The sequence below is a fragment of the Grammomys surdaster genome, unplaced genomic scaffold (assembly GCF_004785775.1).
Source record: "Grammomys surdaster isolate TR1022 unplaced genomic scaffold, NIH_TR_1.0 316875, whole genome shotgun sequence".
NCBI classification, from domain to species: Eukaryota; Metazoa; Chordata; class Mammalia; order Rodentia; family Muridae; genus Grammomys; species Grammomys surdaster.
The window spans coordinates 1-9,620 of record NW_021626677.1 but is presented as its reverse complement, the minus strand read 5'-3'; the positions used below and the strand labels follow the sequence as shown (position 1 = coordinate 9,620).

The 9,620-nt window shown below is 41.4% G+C and overlaps 1 long non-coding RNA gene across 1 annotated transcript; it reads left to right on the top strand.

The window, feature by feature from the left end:
- Positions 1-118: 118 nt before the first annotated feature.
- LOC114616329 lies at positions 119-6,306 on the top strand. The gene is made up of 4 exons (XR_003710618.1): positions 119-218; positions 1,625-1,742; positions 4,156-4,232; positions 5,736-6,306. It is a non-coding gene; the product is annotated as an uncharacterized LOC114616329 (long non-coding RNA).
- Positions 6,307-9,620: the final 3,314 nt, after the last annotated feature.

Sequence of the window (9,620 nt, the reverse complement as noted above, 5' to 3'; positions counted from 1 at the left end):
ACTGGGTCACGCAGCCCAGGACCCGCAAGTTTAAAATACGGAGCCCAAGGCCGAGCAGTGTGCCGGAAGTGACGTCATACGCGGAAGTTATGGAGGCGTAGGCGGCGCCTGCGCGTTGGGGCTGCGCTGGGGCGGGTGTCCAGCGCTGTAGGAGGAACGCGGTGGGAGGAAGGCTTGCGGGCGAGCGGACTCGGCTTCGGGCCGAGAACTTTGAAGAAGTAAGTGTTCCAGGAACCTGGTGGCGCTAGAGGGAGTTGGCGACTTGGCTTCTGGGGCAGTTGCGGTGCGCTCAGCTAGGCTTGCTGCCTACTCCTGAGCCCGTGGTAGAGTAGGGGACAGCGACCTGGTCTTCTGGAGGTCTTGCGAGAGGTGGATACCTGCCTGCTGGAAAGGGTTTAGACAGAGTGAAAAGCCCGAGTGGCGCAGCCGCCGAGTGCATCCCGGGTGCCAGCATCCTGCCTCTGAATGCCAACGAGACTCCAGGGTACTTTGCTTACCTCCTCTCTACCCTATGACGCTGGTGCAGAAGAAAATCCGTATGCGTTTTGTTTTAAAGTTGGTGAAAGGTACAAAGGGGTCCTAATCTCTTGATGGAGAGGATAAGGCGCTTATCTACCTTCCTGCGGCTACCTTTATTTTTCTGGGAAGGACTGGAGTGTGATACCAGGAAGGTTATCGAATAATAAGCCGCCTTAGTCGCACCATGTTGGTAGTTGATGTTATAAATGCTCTCTTTTCAGCAGTGTAAGCTTTCTTTTTCTTAAAGATTTCTTATGTTGGTAAACTATTCGAAAGATGGATGAGAGTTACAACGAATATAAAAACAGTAATTTATAAATTTCTAGTCGGGCTCCACCTACTGTGTATAGTCACAAGGAACGATTGTAGCAGCCCCCCAACCCCCTCAAAAAACCCTTGAAATTTAAAATGTTTCCTTTGTTAAAAGCTCCATTAAATATTATGAAGAGTCTGCATGTGCCTCGCAAAAACAAATACTGTAACCACCTTGTTTGGGCTATCAAATGAAGTCCAGTGCAAATGCTCCATTGGGCTGTGTAATCAGATCTCAGCAAGAGTCACCACCTACGTGTAGCCCCAGGGAGGTGGCTGTGTGCAGGCTATCAAATAAATAAAAGGTAGATCTTGAGAGGTCCTCAAATTGTGTCATTAGATTGGATAGAGTGGGGTTTGGAGACCATGAGTTTATGTTGCATGGTTGTGTTTTCCCTAAGAAACTAGCAAGCATCTTTAGGTTTTAAATCTAAGCTTTTCTTCAAGTCAGTTGAACACTCCAAAAGCAAACAGCTTTTTGCAGTAAAATTTATGTTTGTTCACATTTAAATCTTCGTCTCACAATTCCTGGACAGTACTGATACTCTGCTCACCCCCATTTTATACTATTACTGTGCCGCTGAGTTAGAATATATTTAAATATGATAAAAGTCATTTAAATTTTGAGATCTAGGTATTACTGTTTTCTTGGCCACGTCAACCATGCTCAGAGTCATGTCCACTAAACGACGTATCTAAGTGTCCATGTGGTATAGCTGCTATCCATAGTGGATTGATCCACGTGGTAACCTAGGTATGTGCATTGACAGTTTTGAGGTTTTTGGTTTTGCAGAACCCTGCTACCTACGGACTTTGCTATGGATATCATGTGAAGAAACTCTGGATGCTGTAACAGACAAAACATGAGTCAATTTGTGTTGTGGCATTCAAACCCTAACACATTGGGAGAGGTAAGTTGTTGACTGTGTTTTATTTTAGGTGATATATTAGAATAGTTCTGTTGACTCAGACATTTCAAGACGGAAGAAAAAATTAGGCCTAAATCTCTGTTTTTAAAATCAGGATCTTCCAAGGCAAGACATGCTTTGTTTGTATGCTGGTGTGACTGTTTTCCTGTTGAGGAGGTCAAGATTGAAAGAGAGAAACCAGGTTTACTACAGAAAAGATACTTCTCTGCCTTTCTTTTTCTCTGCCTCCCTTTTGGGAGTTCTTCTTCCCAGTCTGGCAGTACTAGCTCATGGTTACTATGTTACGATAAAGGCTCAAATGCTCATCTAAATCAGGTGCTGACCGAGATTGTCTGTGAAATAGTACATGTCTCAAACCGGTTGAGAGTAACTATTTTATGCAAGAGAAACCATGTCTTTTTTTCTTATCTTGCTTTATTAAGTCTTATATATAATTTCTCCCCTTCCCAATTTTTTTATGATCTCAATCTTTTTATCTTTCTGTCCCAGGGATCATGTAAAGTTTCCTTCTCCCTCCTTCTTTTTTTCCTATTTCTATTTTCCTGATTTGTTACTCTACTTCTAACTCTGTGTTAATGTTTGGCATCTTTTAATCACTAAGGATTTAATTCAAAGATATTTTCTTGTCTCCTTTGTAGATACGCTGTTCTCTTGTTTAAATTTGCTTAATTCTGTTAACAGGTGGTACTTGTAATAATTCATCTTACACACATAATTGTGCTTACAAATTATGCATATGATGACATCACAATATTGTTTGAAATAAAAAATGACAACTAGAAGTAAACATGCTGCAACGGAGACTTAGTTAAACACTCTGCAGCTAATGTTGCATGAAACACTGTACAGCTTATGTTGCATGGAACACTCTGCACCTAATGCTGCATGGAGCACTGCAGCTAATGTTGCACGAGACACTCTGCATCTAATGTAAATAATGAAGTGGAACCACAGAGGCATATGTATAAGAATCTGCCTAGATCCATTACTAACTGAGAAAAGCACTAGAGAACTATGTGTTCAGCATGTTTTCATTTGTAGCTTTAAAAGCACCATATATTTGTATATGCACATATACATACACGCATACATGTGTACATGCCTATGTACATATATAGATAGGTTTCTTCAAACCTAAACAAACAGTAGATGTATAAAGGAGGAAGAATTAGGTAGTTTCTTTATACTTTCTGCCAGCTTTGCTTCCTTTGCTGTCAGCATGTTTTTTCACAATACTATGAGACAACAAAGCTGTGGCCAGTTTACTAAACATAGGACCCATCACTAACCCCTAGGACTGTCTTCACTGCAGCACTGTTAGGACTAAGGCCACACAGTGCTCTGTTCCTTTTTCAGAGCTGAAGGGATGGCTTGGTGACATTATGTAGGGTTTTAGACTTTCACATTAGATTGGTACTATTAATATGAACTCATGCTGCTGAATTCAGTACTTATGCACAGTGCATGGTGTATGGCTCTGACTTGACCAAGTGCAGTGGTTGCTCTCGCCTCTGCTTGCAAGGTCGGTTTCTCCTCTTCCCTATGGTTCATCTGAGCCATCTGAGCGGCTCGGTGTCACTGAACAGGATGAGGTCTGTTTCAGTTAAGTGTTTTGCATTCTTGTGGTATTAAAGATCAAACCTATCGCAGAACAGCAGGACAGCCAGGCTACACAGAGAAACCCTGTCTCGAAAAACATTAAAAAAAAAAAAAGATTCTGTTTGTAATGTTGAAAAAGGGAAAGGTAAAAAGCTCAATTTATTGTTTTCCCATTTCAAATAAAGTAGGCCCTTATGCCTTTCCTAACATTTAAGTTGTGTATGACCATGGTTCAGTAGACCTTGTTAACATGTAAAAGCATGAATATACAAAACTGATTTAATTATAGACATACTTTAAAGTATACAAGAACTTCTTCATTTTGTGTTTTATTGTTTTGTTTATATAAAGGTATACCCTGATAAGGTAGCTTAGCAGAGTTAGGGATGTTTTTCTTTTCTGTTTTTTTTTTTCCCATAAAATATAAGATTGTGGAAGACCTGAGGAAACTTATGGAGTACATTTGTTCTCTGTCTACTTTGGGTCCAGATTGATTCTGAATGAAGAAGTAGAACCAGTCAGTGGTAGGACGGACTATGCTTGAGAAGATGAGCTCTTGGTGCTTAGGATAGCGGAAGTGAGCCTGGAGGTCAGGAGGTCAAGGTGTGGCAGAGGGGCTGGCATTGAATGATTTATAGAAGTTTTTACTATGGCATTGTAAACTGACTTACTATAGATGCATCTCTATGCCTAAGTTTAGTTAGTAATACCTTAGTGTGTGTGTGTGTGTGTATGCCAGAGGTAACGATTGATGTCAGGATGTGTTCCTCAATCACTTCTCACCTTATTTTTTCAGACAGAAACCGGGAGCTCTCAGTTTGGACTAGGCTGGCTGGCCAGTAAGACCCCAAGATCTTCCTGTTTGCACTCTTGGTACGAACTAGGGTTACAGATTCGATGTCACATGATGTTTCATGATGTTACATGAGTTCTGACCTTGATGCACGTAGCAAGTACTTTTCCAACTGAGGAATCTCAACAGATTTGTTTTAAAAGATTTATGTGTGTATATGGGTATATCTGCACACCAGAAGACAGCATCAAACAACTGTGAGCTGCCATCTGGGTGTTGGGAATTGAACTTAGGACCTTTGGAAGAGCAGTGAGTATTCTTAACCATTCAACCATCTCTTCAGCCTCCAACTCAGCAGTTTTTTAAAGCTTGAAGTTTTTCTTGGAAACAAAGCAAGCAGACAAAGTGAAAAAATAAAAAGGCAGTTGCAATGTAAGTAAATCATTGAACTTAAAAATCTTTTTCAGAGAATGGAGAGGTGGCTTAGTGGCTAAGCAGTACTTGCTGCTCACCTACAGGGGGCAGAGTCTGGAGCCCAGCACCTATGTAACAAGCCCTGCGTCTGGCAGACAGCTATTAGTGTAGCTCCAGATCCAAGACATCTGCTACCCTGTACTCATGGAGGTGCACATCTGCTTACACACGTGTGAATGCCCACACATGTGTGCTTGCCCACACATGTGCACAGTCCCCCACACAAATAGATATATTCATGAATTAAATTACATTAACTCTCAAAAAAAGCCCACTCCAGAAAGATCTAAGAAGGGACAGAACAGACGCCCTTTTGTTCCCTATAGGATACAGTCCGTTTATAGTTATCAGCTTAACTGCTGGAATTTCAGATGGCTACAACTTTCCTTCAGTTCTGTTGTACAAGCTTACAATATTTGTGATATATGTTTTCCATTTGGGACTGGAAAATTATTCTGAATTTTTCCTTTTGAAGGCTTTGGTTTTTTTTTTCATTTGCATGTGTGTACACGTGTATACATATGTACGTACACACACACACACACACACACACACACACACACACACACACACGTTAAAAACAAAAAACAAAACCTTTCCCCAGATAGGTGTGGTGCATACCTGTTATTCTACCCATTAGTAAGTTAAGACAGGAGGACTGCCAGAGTTTGAGGCCAACCTGGACGTATCAGGAAACATGCACAAAAAGGCTTCAAACCGCAGTCTCTTCCTGCTCTACAAATTCAATTTGAGTTTGTGCTTTCTTTTCTAAGGAACGTTTTTACTTTGCTCTTGGAGGCTAAAGCTTTCGAAACATCTCATACCTTGGCTGTCAGTCAGAGATTCAAGAAAGTATCATTAAGTCATTGTGTCTGAGTTCAGCCTCTGAGTAGTTCTGTGGAACTTCCAAATCTGCTGCGGTTTGTAGCGGATAATAATAACCAGCAAGGTTAAGCCTGTAGACACGTGTGTGCTAGATATTTCTAAGACCATTTCTTAAATGTTCTCATTTTGCTCTTCTAGTGTAGTTCCTCATGATCTGACTAATTGTTTCACCTCTACACACTTTTAGACTTGCTAGTCGATTTTTTTTTTGTTCTGTTTTTAAGCATCAAGTACCAAGATTTTGAAGATCATGGCCTGTCCTTATGCATTCAAGAGTTGAGTGTGGATGACTTCCAGCTATAAAGCCTTGCCACAGGCTTTATGTGTCATGCGCATTGAAGCTCTGCATTAAACCCTCTCACACATGGAAATGCTCCAAGGGACTCAAGTCCATTAGTATAATACAGGGGTTTTTTGTTGGGTTTTGTTTTGTTTTGTTTTTCGAGGCAGGGTTTCTCTGTATAGCCCTGGCTGTGCTGGAACTCAGAAATCCGCCTGCCTCTGCCTCCTAAGTGCTGAGAATAAAGGCGTGTGCCACCACTGCCTGGCTTCATTAGTACAGTTTTTATGTCTCTTTCTTCTACTTCAGTTTCTTTAGTCATCAGGGTCCTTAATGTTTCTTGTATTACTATAGTTGAGAGTCAAAGAAATGCTACTTTCTAGAAAGTATTATGTCTTGTGGTCACAAGCCTTTACTGGTGGAGACAGGCATTTTCACTTGGGTCTTTTGTTACAGCCTATTAAAAATTTGATTAAGTGATGTGAAACTGAGGATTAAATATCTAAAACATACAATATTAGAGAAGTATTGCTTAACATGTGCAAAGCTCCGGGTCCAGTCTGCTGTGTTGTGTGGGGTGGTTAGGGTGTGTGTGGATGTGCTGGAAGGGACTGAGAAGCTGAGCTCCTGAGTGAGGAGCCCTAAGAGTTAACGTGAGAGTGTGGGGCGTTCCCAGTGTGTCTACATAGTAAAAGTAAACAGTGTTTCCCTTTTATATGTAGCAGTGTGTGAAGTTGGTAATTAAGTCAAATTTATCTTTTTCTTGTGTGTTGCCATCACAGTTTTTAAAGTATAATTTTAGCTCTAGTGCCTTTCTGTACATTTTAATTCCCTAGAGATTTGTTATTTTATTCCCCTTCATACCTGTGAGTAAGGAATTAATACTAATATCAGTGACGTTTGGTTTAATTGATATATTTTGTGTTTCATAAAAAGAGAAAGCCAGGTAGCCTGTGCTATTGTTTATCCTGATACTTAGAACACTTAATAGTTGTTCAACATCAACTTACTAGAAAAATTATGCTAAACGTTTTACTTTAAGAATTTTATTTACTTTGATGTGTCTGAGTGTGTCTATGTATTTGTGTGAGTGTGTATATATGGGTGTATGTATCAGAGAATGAGTGTGAGTGAGCCTGTGTGTGAGTGAGCATGCCTGAGTATGTGTGTGTGTGTGTGTATGAGTGTGAGTGGGGGGGTACATGTGTGAGCACGTTAGCACTGTGTGTGTGAGTATGTATATGTGAGCATGTCTGAGCGTGTATATGTGTTTATGAGCATGTGTGTGGTGAGTGTGTGTTTGTGAGTGTGTGTGGTGAGTGTGTGTGTGTGTAAGTGTATGTGTGAGTGTGTGTAGTGAGTGAATGTGTGTGTGTGTGTAAGTGTATGTGTGAGTGTGTGTGGTGAGTGAATGTGTGTGTGTATGTGTGTGTGAGTGTTTGTGTGTGTATGTGGTGTTACTCATGTACCATCTGTCTTTTTTGTTTGTTTGACATAGAGTCTCTCATTGGTCTGGAACTGGCCAGTGGCTAAGTAGACCAGGCTGGCTAACCAGTGAGCCTCAGGGATCTGCCTGTTTCTGCCTCCCCAGCTCTCAGATTATAAACCCACACCAAGATGTCTGTCTCTTTTCCCCAAATGTGGGTTCTAATGATAAACTCAGAGTCTCATTCTTGCAAAACACTTTACTGACTAAGCTAACGCCTTAGCTCCCTGTGTTATTTTTGTTTTTAATCTTCCACGACTCAGGAGTTTGGTGTTCTCTAAACGACAGAATGCTAGTTTTCCCCCTTCTCTGAGTAACTGAATTCATCTTTAGGTTAATGATTTAAGATGAATGTCACTGTAGTTAGCTTTTTCAATTGTTTCCCATGAAACAGACATTTGCTGCTTTGAGGACATCATTGGTTACCAGTAGGTGACTGCTATAGCACTCCTATAGTGCTTTCTTCCAGAGGGTGTACATTCTCATTCATGGTGAGGAAATGTCTAGTTATTTTAGTGTGTCTACGTGTGTGGTATATGTGTGCTAGTGCACTCAACACACTCTCTCTCTCTCTCTCTGTGTGTGTGTGTGTGTGAGAGAGAGAGAGAGAGAGAGAGAGAGAGAGAGAGAGAGAGAGAGACCCAGCTTTATGTGGGTGTTGGGAATCTGAACTTGGGTTCTCATGCTTACATGTCAATCATTGTACTGAACCATCTCTGCACCCTGTTTTTGTTTTTGTTTTTGTTTTTTGGGGTTTTTTTGTTTGTTTGTTTTTCGAGACAGGGTTTCTCTGTGTAGCCCGGGCTGTCCTGGAACTCACTCTGTAGACCAGGCTGGGCTCGAACTCAGAAATCTGCCTGTCTCTGCCTCCCAAGTGCTGGGATTAAAGGTGTGCGCCATCACCGCCCGGCTGTACCCTGTTTCTTTAGTGCACTGAAATACTTTACTTGGTGCCTTGAATTTGTTTAAATTTAACAGAAGGCTATGCAAAGTGTTGATTTTTCTCCTTATATAATTACATAAATGCATATAATCCCGGTGATGTAAATATTTGTCAAGAAATGTAAAATGTGGACACAAGCTACTTGTTTCCTAGTCATGACCAAGCTTCTAGCATTGATGGAGACAGAACAAATTGCATAGACTTTGAGAATTGAGCCTGTCAGAACTAAGACAGTTGGCATGTGATGTAGAAGCTTGCTACTGCCTGTGATTGACTTTTTCTTGTTCCTTGACCCCTCCCCTGAACTGGAAACTCCTCGCATTGATCTTTATGACCTTGCATGTAGAAATACTAGCTAGCTGTGAAAAATCCCAAGGGACACTGATTGGATATTTTGGCTGTTTTTGGTCTGCATGCCCTGCCCTTATGAATGTGGTATCTGCCACTAGCCTTTCTTCTCTATCTTCTAAATACCTTTAAACTCCCTCTTTCAGGTTCACCCTGCTCCTTATTCTGTTGTCGAATTCCCAGGACCTCTGTAAAAGCCCATCGGTTGGTTCTCTGTATTTACCCTTCCTTCCCTTCTCTCATCTCACTGCATTCAGAAGAATCTTCTCTTTGGTCCTCTGATTTAAGTTCTTGATGTTGTATCACCTCAGTCCATTAGGCAACAGCGGCTGTGTTCCCCTGTACCATTGTTTTTTCCTTGTGTCTTTGATGGTTTGAGTGAGAAATGACCCTCATAGTCTCAGGCATTTGAACACTTGGTCCCCTGTTGGTAGACTGTTTAGGACGTGCAGCCTTGCTGGAGGAGGTATGTCACTGGGGGAAGCAGTTGAGAGCTTAAGGGTCCATCCTACTTCCAGTTTGCTCTTTGTTGGACTAGTAGTTTAGAGTCAGGTTTGATTTTCCTGCCTGCTGCCACGCCCTGCCCTTCTACAATGAACTCTTACCCATTTGGAAATGTAAGCCCAATTAGACTCTTTGTTTTATAAGTTGCTTTTAGTCATGGTGTTTTATCATAGCAACAGAAAAGTACCTAATGTAGCATCCTAACCCTGTTTATTGAACTCATTCTACCAGTCTTTCTCCAAATATTTTTTTCCTTTTGTTTTTGTTTTTCAAGATAAGGCTTCTCTGTGTAGTCTTGACTATCCTGGAACTCACTCTGTAGACCAGGCTGGCCTTGAACTCACAGTGACCCGCCTACCTCTGCCACCTGAGTACTGGGATCAAAGCCATGTGATCTGCCACCCCTGGCAAATATTATTTCTTAGAAGCCTTTTCCCACACTTGAGACAAGAAGTCTCCCTGTCGTTGTTTACCCAGTTTTTTCCCACAGAGCACATCATTTGCTTACTTACTCATGTGTTAATTGTACCTCCCCCAGCAGACTGGTC